Source organism: Microtus oregoni, unplaced genomic scaffold (assembly GCF_018167655.1).
Source record: "Microtus oregoni isolate MIOR12 unplaced genomic scaffold, Mior012 000010F_ref0000083, whole genome shotgun sequence".
Lineage (NCBI taxonomy): Eukaryota > Metazoa > Chordata > Mammalia > Rodentia > Cricetidae > Microtus > Microtus oregoni.
The window spans coordinates 14,043,733-14,049,655 of NW_024543069.1; the positions used below are offsets into that span (position 1 = coordinate 14,043,733).

The following is a 5,923-nucleotide window of genomic DNA, read 5'->3' on the forward strand; positions in this document are numbered from 1 at the left end:
ATTCTTGACTAGTAGTTTCCATTGACCAAGTATCTGGTGACGATTTGGAGCTTAGAGAGCAAATATTTGAAGTAGAGGTGGGGAGTTTTATAGGAAAAAAATCATTTTATATAGAAAGGACCTGGATGCTTTATTAAAAACTCCAAATATATACTTATGTATTGTATACACACATACATATATTATATGATATGTATAAAACCTAGCCAGGAAATGTATATAAAATCTATCTAGGAAAGAAATAAGAAGAAATTGTAATTGCCTGCAGAAGATCATACACAAAAGTATATCAAAGTCACAATACCTAGAGGATTCTCTTGCAGCAGTGAAAAAGGATTTAGATGTGTTGTAATGAAAGGAGAGAAGGCTAGCACTTCTCTTGACAAGAATGGAAGAGGCCCTTGGGCCTAACAACAGGCATACAGTTAAGGCATTGCCTTGGACTCTGTGGCATTTAACCACTGTTTTTATATTTTGATTGAGGGAGCCATTATGGGGTTAGCGAGAAACTTGGCACTAGGGAAATTCCCAGGAATCCACAAAGATGATCCCGGCTAAGAATCCAAGCAACAGTAGAGAAGGTACCTTAACTGCAGTTCCCCTGTAATCAGATTGATGCCTACCTTAATTGTCATCATAGAACCTACAACCAGTAACTGATGGAAGCCGATGCAGAGATCCACAGCTAGGCACTGGGCTGAGCTTTCTGGAGCCCAGCTGAAGAGAGGAGGAGCAATATTATGAGCAAAAGGGTCAATACCATGATGGGGATACCAACAGAAGCAAGTGGGAGCTTACTGACTCTTGACTGACAGCTGGGGAGCCTGCATATGATCAAACTATGCCCTCTGAATGGGGGTGATAGTTCTGTGATGTGGGCAGACTGTCGGGCCACTAGCAATGAAAACAGTATTTATCCCTAGTGCATGAACTGACTCTTTGGAGCCCATTCCCTATGGGGGGATACCTTGCTCAGCCTAGATACAGCGGGGAGGGCCTTGATCATGCTTCAGTGATGGCCAGACTTTGTTGACTCTCCATGGAAAGACTTACTCTCTCTGAGGAGTAGATGGGTGGATGGGGTGGGGAAGATGAGGGTAGTGAGAGGGAACTGGGATTGGTATGTAAAATAAGATTTTTTTTAAAGAAAAAATGCAGGAGACATAAAAAATAGAAAAATAGAAAAGAAAGGGGATTTTGACTAAACATAAAAACAGACATTAAGGAATCTTAGAACTTTAGTCTATTCCATAATGTCCTCCTGTGGTCCATTTTAAAAGGCAGTGTGCTAAGTTGATATTGGGAACAAACCACTGTTGTAATAGGAGCGGCTGGGCTGCGTCCCCAGCACCCCGGCCGCCTGCTAGCTTATGCCCCGAAATAATTACACGGAAACTGTATTCTTTTAAACACTGCTTAGCCCATTATATCTAGCCTCTTCTCGGCTAACTCTTGCATCTGGACTAGCCCATTTCTAATAAAGTGTGTAGCACCGAGGTGCGCTTACTGGGAAGATTCTAGCCTACGTCCATCCTGGGCCGTAGCTTGATCGCGTCTGCCTCAGAGAGCAGAGCTATCCCATCTGCCCGGGAGAGGGGAGCATGGCATCTCTGAGCTCACTTCCTCTTCCTCCCAGCATTCGGTTCTGTTTACTCCACCCACCTATGTTCTAACCAATAAAATGGGCCAAGGCAGTTTCTTTATTTTTTAACCAATGACCTTCCTCCATCAAACCATATGTCATTTTAATATCTAATTAAGCTGAATTTGCATCAAATAGTGTCAAATGATGGCTCAGAGTCTCAAAACTCTGTCACTTGATAACTGTGTGATCTTTGGTAATTGGTGAAGCCATGTTCACCATGGTCATGCTCCAAGAAGAGCTGTTCAAACGTCACAAAACCTTTAATTTTGTTGGGCCAAGCTAAAGTGCCATGAATTATTACCTTACACCACCTTCTGAAGTGTAGCCATTGCCAGGTTGATTTAGGACCAGAATACAGCGTGCAGGCAAGTTGAGTGTGTAGCCATGGGGACCATGTGCTTATCAGGAGTCTAGCCTAATAGACACGCTTTTTTCCTGTTAGAAGGTTATGAGTTAGTTTTTGGGAGGCGGGCTTGTGTTGAGTGTGTTCTATTAGCCTCTCTAAAGTTGTTTCCATGCAGTGACTTTAGTCTCTGGGCCAGTGTCCAATTCACTGCTGGGGTCACTAGATTGTTCTTTTGTAGTTTTCGGGGTTACGGTTACTTGAAACTCTCTCGTTAAACTTGGCAGATCTTTGCTTCGTAATAAGGAAAGTCATTTGTACTTTCGTTTATTGACTCAACTAAATGGCTGGAGAATGAAGGAAATCAAAGCCTTCTTTTTCGGTTTACGTTAAAACATTGTCAAAATGGTTATGGCTATGCGCAGTGAATTTTAAAGAAGCACTCGCGAGAACATGAATGGTTCTGTGGGCCGGTGTGGGGGCACAGGCTCTTTTAAATTCAGTCTGATTCTGTGTTGTATTTTTACTTCAGAAACTTGTGATTTCCCTAGTGTGACAGCTGTCTGAATTTCCGTGTCACCTTCATGTGAATTTTGTTGTGAATTTCTTTGCAAACATCAATATGTTCAACTACACTTACTTGAAAATCCTGGTCCCACCATGGAAACAGAGTTAGAGTCAAACCATATTAGATCCACCTGCATCGTTCAGCCTATGTAGTTCAGTGTGAAGGGAAAACCTCATTAGTTTTTTAAAGTCCTCACCGTAGTATATGGAAAGTTCTTTTTGTTCCTTTTGTAAATGTAGTATATGCTAACTTACCAACAGTAAAGACCGGGAAGGCATAGTATAAGTATTTCTGCACCCGAGCCACAGGCCTATGTGGAATGCACTATGACCATAAGTTTACAATGATACATGCAAAATGGTGACAGTTTAAGTATCATTTCATGTCACATTTGTTTTGATATAAAACAAAAAGAGTCAGACTTGAGAAAATCACATAACAAAATTACCTTGAGTTCTTTTTCCCAATCAGAAAAAAATACCCAATTTTAAACATTTATTTTAGGTTTTATTTTTTTCTTTTACTTCTATGTCAAGCATACCTTGTATGACTCAAACAATCATTTGTAATTATTCTAGATGACAGACTCATGCCCCATTTTTGTCATATTGACATGGTTTTAAATAACACCATATTTTTTTCTTGGCAAATTGACTCTGTCTTTAAAGAGATTTTAGGGTCCCACTATGTGTATATGTCTTGTTATACTTATTAGCAGGAGAAGTCATGAGTTTTTAAAAAGACAATATGACGTGGATAACAGAATATAAACAGAATGAACAGAAATAATGACAGGTGAAGGAAAATATGGGAAGAAAAAAAGAAATAAAAGAGCAGGTCTCAAATTATTCGAGGATATAATAAGTGAAGTGGTTCTGTGAGCAAGGAAGGCAGAGATGAAAGCCATGGGGGTAAAGGGGAGAAAAATAGAAAGAAGGCGTATTTTAGGAAAGGCAGGAATTAATAAAAAAAATCCAAGGCAGGGAGAAAGCAAGATTTATTTTAAAATTCAAGAAGAAATTTGAAATTTTGCAGCGCCTTGAGGATGACCGAACTGCAAAGTAGATAGTGAACGAGTCACAGCTGCAAAAACGTTGGGAATGGCTGCGCGGTTTATTACCGCTCCGCTCAGACGACTCCCATGTTTTGGAGAACAGAGGCCCAATTACAACATAGAGATGTTCCTAGGGTGTCCTTTAGAGTTTGTGTGTTAAGGCAAATGCATCCGAAAGGGAAAGGAAAATGATGAAAGACAGACATGAGCGGCGAAGGCCCAAACCTGAGCTGTGAGCAGGGAAACGGGCTGTTGTAACGCCAGCTGTCCTGAAGGCTTCGGAGAGCGTCACTGTGATTAAGCAGCCCTCCTGCCGGCACTGTAGGAGTTATAGCCAATAATAATGTATTGACATTTATGTGGTTATGATGCTCTGACCTGAACTCATTTAACTAGTGCCCTGGTAATCGCCGACGGGTTCACATGCGCTGTAATGCCAAGATAAAAATAGCAAAGTTGATTAAATACAGTTAGATGTTAATATAAAATAATAAAGTTAGGTATTTCATATAATGTTGTTCCTGACAATTTGTTTTCCTCATTGAATAAGTGAATGCAATTTATGAAAAAATAGCCCTTCATATTAGTTCCCTAAAGTTAGGCACCATGAATAATTAGTCTTTACTAAGCAGTTATTAAAGCTTCGCTTGAATTGTAAATCAGGCTGAAAATGAGGAGCACAGGAGAAAGCAAGATTAGCTTCTGGAATGCTATTTTCATGCATTTCCAAACTACAAGGTTTCTCGGGTCTTGTATTATTGTTAATGTATTAGATGATGGAGTTTGATTTATTCAAACCATCTCTAACGTTTTCACCCTTCTCCACGCATGAGATCCCGTAAAGTGTTGATTTACTTAGGGTCTATTAAGTTGTCCTGCAAATGAGACGGGCCTCTCGCGCTCTTATTTTGCGATAATAAAGGTACTAATGGATGTTTTCATGGATGGCCCCCTACTTAAGGAAAATGAAAACTAAAAATGATGCTGGTTCTTTAAAAGTTTATCCCTATGGCACCATCGTGTAAGCATACGTATGGGACAGTAAAAATGGAAGACGACACATTAAATGACATTATTATAAAATGCAATACTCTTGGAATGATCCCTTATTAAATTAGGCTCTATGATCTGAGATGAATTTCCCCGATCCCTAATCCATCACTGGAGAAATATTAAAAGATAGGTCTCAACTGGTATTAGAATTGTACTCAGTCTCTACTTTCATTATTTTGAATTAGGGTGCTACTGGGGGAAAGCCTCTTAATGAGAATTAGAGTGATTCACTGGCCTTCTTTTGGATTTTGACAAGTAAAATATTAACTCTTCAGTCACAGCTGTCTGAATTAAAATACTTGGCAGCCGCAGATGCCCAAATTAAATTGGCCTTTATGTTTCCATATTGCTGACCTCCTTAGAGGCGACAACATCAAACCCAACAATAACAAAAAAGTCACCATGTGTCATTTCTTGGAAGAAAATATATTTATTGAAGTTTTTATATTTGTTTCAGTTTTAACATATAATTGAACAACTCCAGGACATTTCGAAGGGGAATTGTTTTAATTATATATTAAATAAACCTCAGTTACATACCAGGTATTTTAAACCATTAATTATATGTTAAAATAATCAGTAGGGTTTTGGGACATATTTTACTTGTTTAAGTACCATCAACTAGAGTTTTGGATCAAATTTAAGGGTAAATAAACTGAATCCAGTATAAGTTCATTTAGAATAAAGTTTTCCTTGCGAATACATACAAAACTCATTTCTCCAATCTAGACATAAACTTAGTTAAAGATGCAGAATCAACATTAGTAGAATATACACAGAAAGACTCATTAGATTTTCCTAAATTTAAAATTCTTCTTATAGTCAAGCAACAACAACGAACACAACCAAAGTGTTCTTTAAAAACTAATGATATGGATCTCTATGTCTCACTTGATGATGTAGGTGCTTTGAACATTCAATGGAGCTACAGGTTTACAGAGTAATTCAAATAATGGTGAACAAAAATCTCATTGGTCAATGTGTACTGATTTCTGATTTCTTTGTTTTTCTGTAGTCTCTGTAACCCCACCCTCCAGTCCTGCCTAGTCACTCATCATTGATCTGAACTTGGGATTGGCTGGACAATGATTCGCGATAGATGCTGGTAAATGGATCTCACTGGTCTTATTTTATATATTCAGCATCGAGATGAACTCAGGGACATGGGAAAGGAATCTAGGTTTTCTTTAAAACTGTGAAACTAATGAAAAGGTTTAGAAAAAAGTACCTTTCCACTTTCCAGTGAAGTCCAGCTTACAG

At 38.7% G+C, this 5,923-nt stretch overlaps 1 non-coding gene across 1 annotated transcript; it reads left to right on the top strand.

Annotated features, from left to right (window-relative positions):
- The first annotated feature begins 343 nt into the window (after window positions 1-343).
- Window positions 344-470, top strand: LOC121453093. The gene has a single exon (XR_005974967.1). It is a non-coding gene; the product is annotated as a U6atac minor spliceosomal RNA (small nuclear RNA).
- Window positions 471-5,923: the final 5,453 nt, after the last annotated feature.